This window comes from Eschrichtius robustus, chromosome 1, assembly GCF_028021215.1.
Source record: "Eschrichtius robustus isolate mEscRob2 chromosome 1, mEscRob2.pri, whole genome shotgun sequence".
Classification (NCBI taxonomy): domain Eukaryota; kingdom Metazoa; phylum Chordata; class Mammalia; order Artiodactyla; family Eschrichtiidae; genus Eschrichtius; species Eschrichtius robustus.
The window spans coordinates 86,980,443-86,997,744 of NC_090824.1; the positions used below are offsets into that span (position 1 = coordinate 86,980,443).

At 39.2% G+C, this 17,302-nt stretch overlaps 1 protein-coding gene across 15 annotated transcripts in view; it reads right to left on the reverse strand.

Annotated features, from left to right (window-relative positions):
* RASGRP1 (RAS guanyl releasing protein 1) overlaps positions 1–17,302 on the reverse strand; it is a 996,665-nt gene that overhangs the window by 823,220 nt on the left and 156,143 nt on the right. For 13 of the 15 annotated variants that reach the window (XM_068549078.1, XM_068549119.1, XM_068549136.1 and 10 more), the window contains exon 2: positions 6,093–6,284. The gene's annotated coding sequence lies outside the window, so the exon portion shown is untranslated. Of the gene's footprint in view, positions 1–6,092; positions 6,285–7,699; positions 7,785–17,302 lie in introns of those variants that run through there. The other 2 variants (XM_068549062.1, XM_068549092.1) reach the window with 2 other exon arrangements.

The window sequence follows — 17,302 nt, forward strand, 5'->3', positions numbered from 1 at the left end:
TAATGCACTTCAGAGATGTTGCACATTTTACAAATTGAAGGTTTGTGGCAACCCTGCATCAAGCAAGTCTATCGGCGCTGTTTTTCCAATAACATTTGCTCACTTCACATCTCTGTGTCACATTCTCACAGTATTTCAAACTTTTCCTTTGTTATTATATTTATTATGGTGATCTGTGATCTTTGATGTTACTATTGTAATTGGGGGTAGGGGGAGTGCCATGAAACGCGCTCACACAAGATGGTAAACTTAATAAACGTTGTGTGTGTTCTGACTGCTCTACCAACCACCATTGCCATCTTTCTCCCCACTCCTCAGGCCTCCCTATTCCCTAAGACACAATAATATTGAAATTAGGCCAATTAATAACCCTACAGTGGCCTCTAAGTGTTCAAGTGAAAGGAAGAGTCGCACATCTCTTACTTTAAATCAAAACCTAGAAATGATTTAGTGAGGAAGGCATGTCAAAAGCCAAAATAGGCTAAAAACCAGGTCTTGTGCACCAGTTAGACAAGTTATAAATGCAAAGGAAAAGTTCTTGAAGGAAATTAAAAGTGCTACTCCAGTGAACACATGAATGATAAGAAAGCGAAACAGCCTTATTGCTGATATGAAGAAAGTTTTAGTGGTCTGGATAGAAGATCAAACCAGCTGCAACATTCCCTTAAGCCAAAGCCTAATCTAGAACAAATTCCTAATGTTCTTCAATTCTGTGAAGGCTGAGAGCGCTAAGGAAGCTGCAGAAGAAAAGTTTGAAGCGAGCAGAGGTTGGTTCATGAGGTTTAAGGAAAGAAGTTGTCTCCATAAGATAAAAGTGCAATGTCTAGCTAAGGTAATGAAGGTGGCTACACTAAACAACAGATTTTCAATGTAGACAAAACACTGGAAGATGATATCATCTAGGATTTTCATAGCTAGAGAGAAGTCAATGCCTAGCTTTAAAGCTTCAAAGGACAGGCTGACTTTCTTGTTAGGGGTCAATGTAGCTGGTGACTTGAAGTTGAAACCAATGTTTACTTACCATCCCCAAAATTCTAGGGTCCTTAAGAATTATGCTAAATCTATTCTACCTGTGCTCTATAAATGGAACAACAAAGTCTGGAAAACAGCACATCTGTTTACAACATGATTTACTGAATATTTTAAGCCTGCTGTTGAGTGCTACTACTCATTGGCAATGCACCTGGTCATCCAAGAGCTCTGATGAAGATGTACAAGATTCACGTTGTTATCATGCCTGATAACACAACATCCATTCTGCAGCCCATGAATCAAAGAGTAATTTTGACTTCTGAGTCTTATTATTTGAGAAATACATTTTGTAAGGCTATAGCTGCTATAGACAGTGATTCCTCTGATGGATCTGGGAAAAGTCAACTGAAAACTTTCTGGAAAAGATTCATTATTCTAGATGTCATTAAAAACATTTGTGATTCATGGCAAGAGGTCAAACTATGAACATTAATATGAATTTGGAAGAAGTTGATTCCAACCCTCAAATATCCAGTAAACCTGTATAACTTTGAGGGCTTCAAGACTTCAGTGGAAGAAGTAACCGCAGATGTTGTGGAAATAGCAAGAGAACAAGAATTAGAAGTGGAGCCTGAAGATGTGACTGGATTGCTGCCATCTCATGATCACAACAGATGAGGAGTTGCTTCTTAAGGATGAGCAATGATGATATTGGTTTCTTGAGATGGAATCCACTCCTGGTGAAGATGCTGGGAAGATTGTTGAAATGACCACAAAGGATTTGGAATATGACATACACTTAGTAAATAAGGCAGTGGCAGGGTTTGAGAGGATTGACTCCAATTTTGAAGCAAGTTCTTCTTTGGGTAAAATGATATCAAACAGCATTGCCTGCCACCACCCAGCTCGGTCAGCAGCCATCAACATCAAGGCAAGACCCTCCACCGGGAAAAAGATTACAAAGTGCTGAAGGCTCAGATGATGGCTAGCAATTTCTAGCAATAAAGTATTTTTTAATTATATTATGTACATTGCTTTTTTAGATATAATGCAACTGTATACTTAATAAAAGTATAGTATAAACATAACTTTTATATGCACTGGGAAACTAAAAAATTTGTGTGACTCACTTTATTGCAATATTTGCTTTATCGTGTTGATCTAGAACTGAACCCTTGATATTTCTGAGGTGTGTCTATGGATTCTTCATATTTTTATTCAAAAACTTCCTTCATCTGCAAATAATGACATATTTTGGCTCCTTTTTTCTAATCCTTATACATTTTATCATTTTTTCTTGATTTACCATTTGCTTTGAAGCAGTGATACCAGGCATTTTTGTCTTGTTCCTGATTTTAAACAGAATGGCATTTTTAACATTTTGCCATTAAGTATTATGTTTGCTGTAGGTCTTTTTGTGGCTACTCTTAAATAGGTTCAGAAAGTTTGCTTTCTCAGTTAGCTATACATTTTTATAATGAATGGTTGTTGGATTTCATCAAATGTTTGTCCTACATTTATCAAGGTTACCATATTTTTTATTCACTTCAAACTTCAAAATGGTGAATTACAATAATATAGTTTCTAATGTTTAACTCATTTTGCATTTTGAAAAACATCTAATTTGGTCGTAATTTATTATATTTTGTTAATATATCACCAGATTCCATTTGCTAACATTTTCATTCATTTGTCTATGTTCATGAGTGAAACTGCCATGTAATTTTCCTTTCTTATATGTCCTTGTCTGGTTTTAGCACCAAGTTTTTTAGTCACCTCGTGAGACCAACTGACAAAATATTCTCTCTTTTTTATTATCTGAAAGTTTAGAATTACCTGCTCCCCAGATTATTAGTAGAACTCACCTCTAAAATTATTAGGGCTGATGTTTTCTTTGCAGGAAGATTTTAAATAATGGGTTAAATTCCTTTACTAGTTATAGGATCATTTAGACTTTTTAAACTCTTCTTGAGCCAGTTTTGATATACTTTTTCTCTAAAACTTCATACATCTTATCTAGTTTATCCTAATCTGATGGTATATAGGTCTACAAAATATCATCTCATCTTTTTAGTAAATGCATAATCTGTGGTTATATTTCCCTTTTCATTCCATTTTTTCTTTTTTTTTTGGCAGAGCGTAATTAATTTTATTTCATGTACTTTCTCAACACTAAGACAATAACATTTAAAATCTAGCAGAGAGATGGTTCAGTGTTTTCATGAAAATAATTCAAATGTGTAAATTACTGTTTTATAGCCACACACCTTGCAAATGTCACTATCACATTTGTAGCCCTATGGATTCCAGGGTTTGAGTGTAATCAGCCTTTTTTTTTTTTTCACACACACACACACTGTATTTTATTTTTACGAGATAAATAAACTGACACCAAGCATTGTAAATGGATGACCACAACAAAAACAACGATTGCAATCACCAAACACGAAACACCCTCATACTATGTCATAATATTGACATAATATCGTTCTCTCTGTTTTCCATTCACCACTTCTGTCATAAGATTGTCAATGTTATTAAGTCTTTTTAAAGATACACCCCCTGTTGGGCTTCCCTGGTGGCGTAGTGGTTAAGAATCCACCTGTCAGTGCAGGTGACACAGGTTCGAGTCCTGGTCCGGGAAGATCCCACATGCTGTGGAGCAACTAAGCCCGTGCACCACAACTACTGAGCCTGCACTCTAGAGCCCGTGAGCCACAACTACTGAGCCCATGTGCTACAACTACTGAAGCTCGCGCGCCTAGAGCCTGTGCTCTGCAACAAGAGAAGCCACCGCAATGAGAAGCCCGCGCACCGCAACAAAGAGTAGCCCCTGCTCACCGCAACTAGAGAAAGCCCATGCACAGCAATGAAGGCCCAATGCAGCCAAAAATAAATAAATAAATTTAAAATAAATAAATAAAGATACACCCCTTTGTCTCCTGCACTGGCTGGAACGCATTTGTCCACTGTGGTTTCCTCAGCACCTAGAATCATGCCTAGAGCACTCTAAGTATTCACTAAGTATTTATTGAATTTAAAAACTGCATGGAAAAAGCATAAGAGAATGTGGCTAAAGACCAAGTTTTAACTAAGTGCCATAGCAGAAAACAATAACTACAAATGCACGGATCTTTCTTTCAAGAAGCAAAAGTAAATAACAGCTTAAAAGTTAGTATGTCCTCTGTTTACACCAATCTTCAGTATTTGCCTAATTCTGCTCCCCTAGATGGAAATATAGATCTTTCAAGATTTAAAACTCACAATCTAGTTCTAGTGGTTTTCATGAAAGCAGGCTTATTTTACACAACACTTTTTAGGCTCTGGTATTAGAAACATAGAAATCATGAGTTTGCTAATTTTTCTTCACTACCATAGACATTAGTCAACAAGTGATCTTTTAACATGTAGTACTGATCCATCACTATTGCTCATTTTCTAAACTGATGTTGCTGATGTGCTGGAAATAAAGGGGCCTCATAAATGCAAAGACACAGAGGAAATGTTGAAAGGACAATGAACTTGGTACACATTGCTCAATGGAGTCCTTCAGATACTGGGCTGTCAAACACGGAAGTGCAGGCCACTCTTTCCATTTTCAGGAAGAACTCTCTAGTGATCAGCAATTCCAACCCCTGCATCTCTGTTCCTAAACCAAACTGAATCAGAAGGGACGAGAAGATAAATCACAGTTTCCTGAACTTACCCTTCTACACATTTAATCTATATACTTAATGGTTTTCTGTTGCAGTCTGAGCTGAGAGTCAGATTAATTGCATGACTCCGTAGCTGTAAACAGGATAACTTTGAAGATTAGACTGAGTATGCGCTGGCCCAATCTAGGCTCTGTAAATCCTAACAAAATCCTTATATCAAATTTTTTTGGTTTTTCTGTTTGACAAATTTCTCCCAAAGTGAAATACTGAGAACAAACTTCAGGTAATTGAATCCTGCAGAGCTGGTGTCGGGACCCAAGACTTGAAGCTAAAAGATGTAGAGACTACTACAATTTAAGGGAATGACAGTGAGGCAGCGGCACGTGAGTGCCTGGATTGAGGAAAAGGGGCCAAAAGCAGCCCCATCTCTGCTAATAATCTGAGCTTGGCTGAGGAGAGTGGTTGAAATCCCCGAAGAGAAGGCCCTGACCTCATGGAACTCAGGTCAAATGCATAAGGCAAGGCAAAAGTAGAAGAATATACTTTAGGAGAAAGTATACTGTCCTGAAAAGATTTAAAGATTGAGTGTATATTTACGTATAGTAAAAGGGATAATGTTTTTAAATTATAAGTGCTAGAGACAAATGCTCTGCATTTGGCATGATAGATACAGGAGACTGTTCTGCATATTTATAGTACAACTGTAAGCCAGTGCCTGGAATACAATAGGTGTTCAATTAATATTTTTAGAAGGGTAAGTCGTGTAAAGAGTTCTGCCCTGGAGTCTGGAGACCTGGATTCTAATCCTGACCCTATCATTAACTAGCTTTGTCACTTCAAGAAAGTCACTTAGCTTCTTTAGTCACAAGGTTTTCCTCTATAAAGCAGAATATAAATTGAATGGTCATAAGATCACTTGCTATTTGAAGCGTCTATGTCTCCATTAGTGCTACAAGAAGACCAGGTCCCCACACCCAGTAAGAACTTCCTCTCAAGGAATCACTGAGCAGAATCACAAAGGCAGGGAAGTGAATGGGGTATTCAGTGAACGGCAGCTAGTCTGGTGTGGCTGGAGAACTGGGCTGTAGAAAGGAGATACAGGTGATGAGCATGGAGGAAATGGATGGAGCTAGGTCTGAGAATAATCCCTTAAAGTGGGAGGGGTAAAGAGCTGCAGCTGAAGATGAGCCCAAAGGATTCCAGCTCATCTGTTAAGCCAATGAAGTCTATAATATTGTGAATAGTGATGTCATCCTGTATGTTTAAAGGGCAGTGGATTTCAATCCTTGCTGCACATACTGATGTATTTTTTTAATAGAGGTGCCTGGGTCCCCCCCTAGAGACTCTGACTCTGTAAAACTGGGGCGGGGGGGAGGCCCTGACATCAGAATTATTTTTTTAATCTCTGTGGTGGTTCAGGTGTGTGATGAAAATCACGTGAGCGACGCTTTACAGTTCACATACCTTTCAACGTTATCCTTCCATCCTCACAGCCAGCTTAGAAACGGAGCAGAGAACGTAGAATTATCACCATTTCACACGTGTGAAAATTGATCTCAAAGAAACACCTCTATCCAAATGACAAATAGCAGAATTCAGACTCTAAGCTGATTTCCTGAGCCCAGGTCCAGTGTTTTTTCACTGTAGCTCAGCTGCCTAAAATGAAAACAGGGGTAAGTGAGTAAGAATTTATTCCTCAATCCAAGAAAATATTAGAACCAAGAAGCATGACTTGAGGGTAGCAAAGGGTAAATTTAGGCCCAATGAAAAAGCAGTTCTTTGAATATAGTTAATGCATACATGGACTTATTAACCCGAAGCCATGGTAGATGATCATCAAAGGTTCGAAGGAGATTTAAACACATTTATAGGTGAAGGATACACTCTCAACTATTTGAGAGCAACACTCTTTTCTCGTGCATTTTTCAGACTGGTTGTATTATGTTACTGACAGCCTACAAATTATAGTCAGATATCCTCAGAGTTTATAGTCTTATCTGCCTCATACTTCTACTGAAAATTTGATTATCTGTGCCCTCAGAAAGAACAGCACAGATAAGTGAAATTCTCACAAATCAGCTACCAAAAATGAGGATGTGGTGAGATGATCCCATTACCGCAGAAGGCCTGGGGCCTCTGGGTAACATCAGGCAAGCTAGTTATTACATGATTAACATAGGGAAGGAAACTCACAGTTATCGGATGCCTGCAGTGGGGGAAGCCCTGTGTAAGACACTGCATATGCCATCACATTTTGTCCTCACAGGAATCCCAGAAGGATAGTAGTATCATTAGCCCTTTTTCACAGGTGAGGGTAGTCAGGCTTAGAGAGGTTCAACAATATGCTTAAGGTTACAGAGCTCCACACAGCACAACTGAGCCAGAGCTATCTCCAAAGCTTGTGGTCGTTCCACTATACTATATTTCTCACAGTCTACCCAAGTATAAAAAAAACCTGATGCAACATAGTAAGCAACTAAGTGAAAAGACTTGCCCACTATTAGATGGCTCTGTCTTCTGGGAGGGCATGTCAGTGGCTGCGGAGCTGCGTGGCTCACATCATGGGCAGCAGCACTCAGAGCAGCGGCAGGAAGACAGGGCACCTGACCTGCAAAGTCAGGGGGCATCTGATCCTTACACTAACATGTAGAATGTTCCTCCAGAGCTGGGAGCGTTTCCCCTGCGTGGGGAGTCCTGATGCTACACAGCGGATACGGCATTTCCAAAGCATGGCAGGCTAACTGTCAAAAAGATAGTAAGAATGTTGGCAGCTAGATGGCCGTTAAACAATCAAAACTTCACTGCCTAGTACAAAAGCCAGAGCTCATAGGAGCTGCTGCCTTAAATTTTGCAGGGTGCTAAGCTCTAAGGAAACATGTAGCACTACACATACCATCCTTAAACACAACCCAAAATGAGAGATGCACAGGTGGTTCAGAGGACTGAGTGCCAAACTTTAACCCCCTCACTTTAACACTGAGAAACCACCCATGAAGCTTGCAGCTCAATTAGTACCATTTAATCCGGATGGAGCACCCCAAACACAGTAGGCACGTAAAGCATCAACTCACACAGAAACCGCCATCATCCCGAGCTTACACTGCTGAAATGTGTGTACGGTTCCTCCGCCATAAGCTTCTCTGCTGCAAACACCTCTGCCGCAAATGTTTTCCCTGCGTAACTTAATTGGCCGTAAAGCATTGTTGCCGTAAAAGATAAAATAACTGGTTGACAGTTTGGTTTCATTTCTTCATTGATGCAGTACTCCCATTTTTATATTGCATTAATCTGAAAAACGCTGAGGGTCTCAAAGGCACAGGATTGAACGCATATGTCCCACAGAATTTTGGACTGTCTGTCCAAAAGTGACATTATGCCCAGAACAAACAACCGTGTAGAGGCTTTTCACTACACAAGTCAAAGCTCAGTTACAAATATACATCCTAGTATTTGGAAGCTGTTACCTCTTTTTTTTCAAAGTGATTCAGTTATATATATACAGACACACACACACACACACACATACATATATATTCTATTTTATAGTTTATATGCTATATATATATTCTATTTTATATTATTTATATATTCTTTATATTCTAATATATATATTCTTTATATATTCTTTTTCACATTCTAATATTCTAATATATGTTTTATATTCTAATATGTATATATATTCTTATATATATATTATATCCTTTATATTCTAATATATATATTCTTTTTCACATTCTTTTCCATTATAGGTTATTACAAAATATTGAATACAGTTCCCTGTGCTATACAGTAGGTCCTTGTTGTTTACCTGTTTTATATATAGTAGTGTGCATATGTTAATCCCAAGCTCCTAATTTATTGTCCCCCAACCCATCCCCTTTGGTAACCATAAGTTTGTTTTCTATGTCTGTGAGTCTATTTCTGTTTTGTAAATAAGTTCTTTTGTATCATTTTTTGAGATTCCACATGTAAGTGATATCCTATGGTATTTGTCTTTGTGTGACTTACTTTACTTAATATGATAATCTTTAGGTCCATCCATGTTGCTGCAAAGGACATTATTTCATTCTTTTTTATGGCTGAGTAGTATACATATACATATACAGTATACATGTACATATACATATACAGTATACCACATACAGTATACATATACAATATACCACATCTTCTTTCTCCATTTATCTGTTGATGGACATTTAGGTTGCTTCCATGTCTTGGCTATTGTAAACCATGCTGCTTTGAACATTGGGGTACATGTGTTTTTTTGAATTATGGTTTTCTCCAGATATATACGCAGGAGTGGAATGCAGGATCATACTCTAGTTTTAGTTTTTTAAGGAAACTCCACACTGTTTTCCACAGGGACTGCACCAATTTACATTCCCACCAAGAGTGTAGGAGGTTTCCTTTTTCTCCACACCCTCTCCAGCATTTATTATTTGTTGACTTTTTAATGATGGCCATTCTGAGTGGTGTGAGGTGATACCTCATTGTAGTTTTGATTTGCATTTCTCTAACAATTAGTGATATTGAGCATCTTTTCACGTGTCTGTTGGCCATCTGCATGTCTCCTTTGGAGCTGTTACCTCTCTTAATGAAGGAGGAAATTTTAGTGAAAAAGAAAAAGTGTGCGAAGTGAGAGAGTAGCATGGACATATATACACTACCAAATGTAAAATAGAGAGCTAGTGGGAAGCAGCTGCATAGCACAGGGAGATCAGCTCAGTGCTTTGTGACCACCTAGAGGCGTGGGATAGGGAGGGTGGGAGGGAGACGCAAGAGGGAGGAGATATGGGGATATATGTATATATATAGCTGATTCACTTTGTTATACAGCAGCAACTAACACACCATTGTAAAGCAATTATACTCCAATAAAGATGTAAAAATTAAATAAATAAAAAATAAAATAGACTAGTGGAAAAAGAAAAAAAGGAAAAAAAAAAAGAAAATGTGTGATGCCAAACAAAGAGATGAATTAACAAGCAAAAAAATGTATAAAATACTATGATTGAAAAACTCTGAAGACAAGTATTTAGGTACAATCCATAAAATAAAATCAGTTATTTGTGCAGTATTGCCATGAATCTATGCACATTTTAAATGTATTCAAATAATTTGTATTTTGCAATAATTTCTTTTTAATTTTATAATTCATTGTTCATGTTTCATTATGTCCTTTTCCATGCCCCTCTTTTATTTTTTGCTATTTTATCTTTTATGGCAGAATTGCCTTATGGCCAATGAGTTATGCAGCAAGTATGTTTAGGCAAAAATGCTTGAGGCAAAGAGGCTTTCGATGAACATACCTAGAACTGTTGAAATGGCCTTGTTCCTGCTATCCCTGCATTCCTCACCATGTTTCAACCCACTTCCCACCAGCAGCCGGACCCTCTTCTTGAAACACATAGATCTGATTTTGTTGTGTCCCTGCTCAAAACCTTTCCATTGTTCTTAGTATAAAGTTACTTAATTCGTGACCATAGCCAGCCAACCTCCTCAGCCTGATCATACCCACTCTCTCTCATACCCACCAATCTCTATTTTGTCCTTCTTTTAGTTTCCTAACCACACCTGCCTGCCTCAGGACTTTATCACATGGCTTGTCCTGGTCTGAATCATGACCTTTCTCCCCACCCCCAGCCCTCCACCTTAACCAGGCTAATTTCATTCCTCATATTTCTGCCTAAATGTCACATTTTCAGAATATCCAAATTAAGTGTCTCCTCTTATATTTTTCTCATAGCACCCTACTGTTCTGCTTTCAGGACGATCACAGTTCGAATGTAGCAATTAAGTATTTAAGTCTTTGTTAAAGTCTGTTTTTCCTACTAGAATGTAAACTCCAGGAGAGCACAGGAAAATGACTCATTCATTTCTATTCCTAAGTGCCTTCTACATTAAGTTGTTCATTCAATATTTGTTGAACAAATGAAAGAATGAATGAACATGGGTACTCTTTTCCTGAAACACTCTGTTCTCTAATAATCTAGGGATAATCCAAAACAGGTTTCCTTCCAAACTGAGGGCCTGTCCCTGCACATCAAATTATCTCTCCTGGGTCACAGGATGACCCATTGCGCCCAAGCAGGTGCTCCCTGCCACTGCCAGTCTGGTGTCATAGCCTCTCATCTGCAAGATGGGTCTCATGGCACTAGCCACAGTCTGGGTTATAAGCACAGAACTCATGTCCTCAGCACATGACACCAGACCATAAGAGGCAAATTTCTTGCCTTGCACAAAATTAGCCATTTAATAAACATTTGTTGCATTGGAATCTGAGTGTTGAACAAGACCTATGAAAAAGCCCCACATTTTATATCTAAAAGCTTAGTTCATGATTTCAAATATTGAAATCCATCCTTCACACAGGAGTATGTATATTTGCCAAGCATGTTTCATTTGTTTTGGTTTTTTTTTTAATTTTTTTTTTTTTAAAACTTTGGGTTTATTTATTTTTATGGCTGTGTTGGGTTTTCGTTTCTGTGTGAGGGCTTTCTCTAGTTGCGGCAAGTGGGGGCCATTCTTCATCGCGGTGCGCGGGCCTCTCACTATCGCGGCCTCTCTTGTTGCGGAGCACAGGCTCCAGACGCGCAGGCTCAGTAATTGTGGCTCACGGGCCCAGTTGCTCTGCGGCATGTGGGATCTTCCCAGACCAGGGCTCGAACCCGTATCCTCTGCATTGGCAGGCAGATTCTCAACCACTGCGCCACCAGGGAAGCCCATGTTTCATTTGTTGATTAAGAAAATACCATGAAAAAATTTAAAAAATAAAATAAAGTAAAATGTAAAACAGGGACTTCCATGGTGGCACAGTGGTTAAGAATCCGCCTGCCAGTGCAGGAGACACGAGTTTGATCCCTGGTCCGGGAAGATCCCACATGCCACGGAGCAATTAAGCCCGTGCGCCACAACTACTGAGCCTGTGCTCTAGAGCCCACGAGCTACAACTACTGAGCCCATGTGCCACAACTACTGAAGCCCGCATGCCTAGAGCCCATGCTCCACAACAAGAGAAGCCACCGCAATGAAAAGCCCATGCACCGCACAAAGAGTAGCCCCCGCTCACCACAACTAGAGAAAGCCTGCATGCAGCAACAAAGACCCAACGCAGCCATAAATAAATAAATAAATAAGTTTATAAAAAAGAAAAAAAATGCAAAACAAAAAAAAAAGAGAGAGAGAGAAAATAGCATGATCTTAGTTAGAATCTACCTCTACTCTCCCAAATGAAAAAACAAGACAAAACAGAATGGCACTCTGAGAGATTTAACCTATTTTTATGGGGCAAAAAATTCTATTTCTATCCCAGGAATCTGGAGCCCCAGAGAAGGCTGTAAGGTGTAGGCAGTGTTGCAAATAGGCTTCTAGCCCACAGCTCTCTGCACTGTTTGTGTACTTAGTGGTAACCGTGGCAGAGTCTACAGATATATCATTGCAATGCAACAATGGAGGGACAGCACTGAAATATGAAAACAGCAATTAGGAGCAAAGTTACTAGTTCCTTAGTATATATCATGAAAATATTTCCCAATCCTGCACTTAATTGCCAGATGCTCAAGCAATGACATAAAATGACAGGAAAAACTGCAAATAAGTGAAGGACAAGCCCCTAAAGGATTTAAGGCAGTAATCTAACTGGGCAGATGATACACAAACACCCCAATCTTCATCCTGTTCTAGCACCCAATGATCTAAAGTGCAGGTAACCGATGAATAAGTTCAGCGATTATGACAATTCCAGGGACAGAATGCAAAAGGCCATTTAAAATATTAAAAGGAAGAAAGACAAAGCCCACACATGCTCATGTGCACGTACACACATGGAGCACACATAGGCTAGAAAGTTAATAATGCCCAGATCCTGCATATAACCCTCCAGCCCCAATGCCTCCAGGGAACTCAGACCCCCTGGTCCTCCCCACTCAGCAACCATTGCTGAGTGTCCACCACTCCACTCCGGGACCACAGCCAGGAGGCCCCTCTGTTAGTATTCACAGATGTATCATCCTTGTTTAGAACCTGCTGACCTCGCATCTGATGGAGTCAACTGAAACACCCACCAAAATGACAACAATAACAGTACCTTAGTGTTGGACACCAGAAAGGTACTGATTGAAACAGTTCTCTCTAAATAAACAACAAGGATGTACTGTAGAGCACAGAGAACTATATTCAATATCTTGTAATAAGCTATGATGGAAAAGAATCAAAAAAAGAATATAGATATATACAATATACATATATATGTATACAATACATATATATGTATAACCAAACCACTTTGCTGTATACATGAAACTAACACAATATTGTAAATCAACTACACTTCAATAAAAAATAAATAAATAAATAGACAAAAAAGAATTCTGGCACAAAAAGGGAGTATATTCTTCAGCAATATTTACAAATGATTTATAGATTTATTCACATAAGATTTAATTAGGGAATATTTTATGTTGCATTAGCCAAACTACAATTATTTCCATACGTTGTCAAGCACCAAGGTTTAATCCATTTAACAATTAAAAACAAACAAACAAACAAAAAACAGCTCTCTCTCTGTCTCTCTCCCTCTCCCTGTTGGACACACACATTTAAAGACCTGAAGAGTTTCCGTGCTTTTCCTGGAATCATGTGACCAGCTACAGTTTGGGGATCTATCAAAGCAAATTCTCCTCAAATGCCTTATCTCTGGGTTTGTCTTCCACATAAAATATGAGTCACTCTTAGGATCCAAATATTTAAGTTAAACTTTGTCTGCACTGTGGTTTCCTCCAACAGGACCATGCTTCACAACTTCCATGTCAGTCTAGCTCTCTTTGCTAGACTTGGACAGCCCTGGGTCTACTTCAGTGGTCACCTCAGAGCTCTTTCGTAGATAAGGAAATAAAAATTGAAAATCAAGAGTGGAAACTGGCATCAACATCCCATTGGATGTTACTAAGAAGTCAGATAATGGGAGAAACTTAGATCTCACTCTTGGATGAGCCTGATTTTATCACTTCTCAGTACAAGTGGTTTCTTGCTGCCCAAATTACTGATGGGATTACCTGTCATACTACCATTGTGGTTTAACAGTTGAGTTTTAAAGTTTCTTTGATCTTAAAGATATCCTTTTAAAAATGCAGTTTGTCTTAGGAGAGACCACACCTTACAGCTCCATTAGATTATATAATTCAATATTTAAGATCCAGAAAGATCTGATACTGAGATAAGTAAGTCAAGAAACAATCATGTTTACTTCCCATTTTTTTCCTAGTTGTGGTCAAAATTATGCCACCGTACTTTGTGAGACCTTGGGTGGATTACCTAACTGCACGGAGTTCAACTTGGCCCTCTTTCAAAAACAGAGATTTCAATCTTTTTCCAATGTCACGCTATCATAAAAACTGTTCATTGTATGCATATACATTTCAGAAAATATAAAACATGATATTTACCTTAATCTTTGAAAGTCATATAGCATAAGGAGCATGGTGAACATCTAAGTACCATAAAAAAATAAAGTGAAAGGCAGTGATTACATTTACAGCAGAAGGGATGAGTATGACTTGGAGAAGAAAATGTCTTTCATATAGAATTTTAATTAAATATCTCAATTTTACAAGTAATAAATGAATATATTCGTATAAGCATAAGACATGTGAGGTAATGCAGCATAGTTCACCCACTTAGAGTTGGCAGTCTTGAGGTCAAATTTCAGCACAAATCTGCTGGCCATGTGACCTTGGGCAAGTTAGTTTATTCTGTAGCTGAGGTTCTTCACCTGTCAAATGGGGGTTAAATTAGCTTTTGGCAAGTCATAGGCACTCCAGAAGCAGTAGTAAATGTGTTGATTTTCTGAAAGTGGCTGGGAGGTAACTCCAGGAGAGAGGGAAGCAAACAACCTCAAATGCAGCCACACGATGGATTCATTCCTTTACCATCCCTTATTCAATCACTCACCAAGCATTTATTAAAATAAAACCTACAATGTGATAGGAATCATGCTAGAGGTTGAGCATTCATCTTTAAGTGATGAACGTACACAGATACTAGCAGTGCCATGAGTTAAATTTAAGTGCCAGAAAAGAGGGAGTGGATGAGGCTACTTCTCAGAAGAGGTGGCATGAGAGTAGAACTGTGAATGTAAGAGAGGAGTTGGCCAGGAGGTCACAGAGATGAATTACGTTCCAAAGATAGGAATGGCCAGTGGCTGTGGAAAGAGCCTGGAGAAGGGCATGGTCTTACTCATGTTGGTAAGGTCTGGACTGAGTGCATTATCTGAAGGATGATGTGTGCTCGGTAAAATGTGTGACTTAGGAAAGGGAGAAAACTGTTCCAGATGTGAGAGTAAGGTAAAGGATTCAGGAAGAACTGAAACAGCTGAGATAAATATGATGAGGAACAGACACATGAGATGAGAAGAATGAGATGGACCAGTGCTCACTGATGGACGGCAGTGGAGAGGAGGGGGCACTAGTCATGGAATCAAGATGCCGTCTCCGTGGTCCTCATTTAGCCATGAGCTGCTTGCATGGCCTTGAGCAAGTCACCTCAATATCTCTTGATTCCAATTTCCTCAGCTCTGAAATCAGGGAACTGAATCCACCCTACGAACTGTCTCAACTCTCTCCCCTTCCACTTAGGATTTGGGAAGCTCCCACCCACCACCTCTAGTTTTTTGTTCCCTTACATAGCAGAAAGTAGGAGCCTAAGCGAAGCAGAACCACATGATAGGAAGGAAGAAGAAAACTTTTCCAGGCTCATAAAGGAAAATTCTAAAGCTTTAGGATGAAATTAAAGGGCTTTAGGATGATAAAGTGCTGCCATTTTAATAAGCTTAATGAATTGGCCACTCCAAAAAAAGAAAATAAAAAATCTGCAAAGTTAAATATTTTTATTGCCTGAAATAGAAATTGAAAAAGTATTGTGGGAATGTGAGGGGTGAAAGGAGACACTTCTGGGAAAAGGGTCTTTTACCAATGACATGTACCCTTTCCCCACTATGGGGGTTACCTCTTTAACCTCTTCATAAAGTATACCTTACCATGTGAAGAGTATTATTTACAGGGTAGATTTCTAAACCCATTATCCTGTAGCATATGCTGAAAATTATAAACTGTTAGCCTGATCAGGCTATGTAATTTAATTAATTATAATTTAAAGACAGTTTCATATAATTGTCACAATTCCTTGAGTCTACATCCTCTGACTTACTTGTCTTTAATGGCAGTGCTGGCCTGGTATATAGCAGGTACTCAGGAGGTGTTCATTAAATGGATGATCTGACAGAGGAAAAGCCAAGCCCTGCTTGGGTGTCTTGGAGACCTTTGGTCTCCTCCCTTGAGCTGGGAGTGCCATGAAGATCCAGTGATCTCAACATAAGCAATTCTGCATAAGCACATGCAACCTGTATCTTGTTGTAGATATGGAATCAGACCCATTCCGAAGTCGCTGGGGGAAAACCAGAGATTCCAAGCAAGGTATGAAGTCCCAGGCTGCTGAGCTGAGCCTACTGTTATCATGATGATGAGGGCAGTGAGATTCCTCAGCTGTGGGGAATAGCAAGCCTTCTGAAATATCTAATATCAAAGCCATATGCCTTTAAGGTGAACAGCCATGGACACAATCTCCTTTGGGGGGAAAAACAAAAAAAAATCCTATTAAAACTAAAGCCTCAGCAGATTTCCAGATGCACTCAGCAATGAACAAATTATTGCTGGGCCAGCCCTCCAGGCAGAGGTCTTGACTTCCCTCCCAAGATACCCTCTCTCCAGATGAAATAAAATTATTTTTAAATGTCTATGTTCCCTGTTGATACAGGGAGACATCTTAAACAGACTTTAGACAACCTGCATTGTTACAAGGATTAAAAATTTGGCCATCTCTGCAGGCAAAGCAGTAAGAAATACTAACTTCAGGAGGCAGAATGTGTGCTTTCTCCCCTTGCTTTCAACTCCAAGAGTATGAACAAACAAAGCGGTTATTCCGATCTTCGGTCTACGGAGATTAACAGGGGAAACTAGGCGTGATACTATTTTCCTATAAGAAATGCAGAAGATTGCCAGAAAATTCTTTTTAATTTCTCATGCTGACCACAGTTCCAGTAACATAATAGGCCTCCAATAGAAATTGCTGATAAAAATGAAACTTAAAGAAATTCATTAGTTTTCATGACTTTGTGTGGCAGGGTCCATCTAAGGCAATGGTTCAATTATCTCATGCTTCCAGCTCATCTTTCACTTTATCAAGTCATTTCCCCACAGAATTCCTTCTATAACCTGAGCTACTTTCTGATGAATGAGGTTAAGGCTGGGAGAGAAAGTTCAAGGCCCTGTGTCAATCCAGAGGCAGAGTAGGGAGTTCTATTAAGAACTTAAACCACAAGTTCACTTTCCTTGGCAGTGGGCGTAGTTCCAAAAGCACTGGCTCATCACTCCAGCTGTGTCCACCATGTTCCCACATATTGATCCATGTTACTGCAGCCCTCAGGAGTGGGAGCCCTAACACACAGGAACAGGGACAGGGACTCAAAGAACCTATGAGTTCTTCTGCGTCTCAGGACCTCAAAGAAGAAAATATTCAAAATCAACACAGCAATTAACATGCCAACCATTATAATATCTTCTTCTTAACACCTCCTAGGGCTGAGGTGGAGAATATCAACATTGGGATTGGAAAAGAGA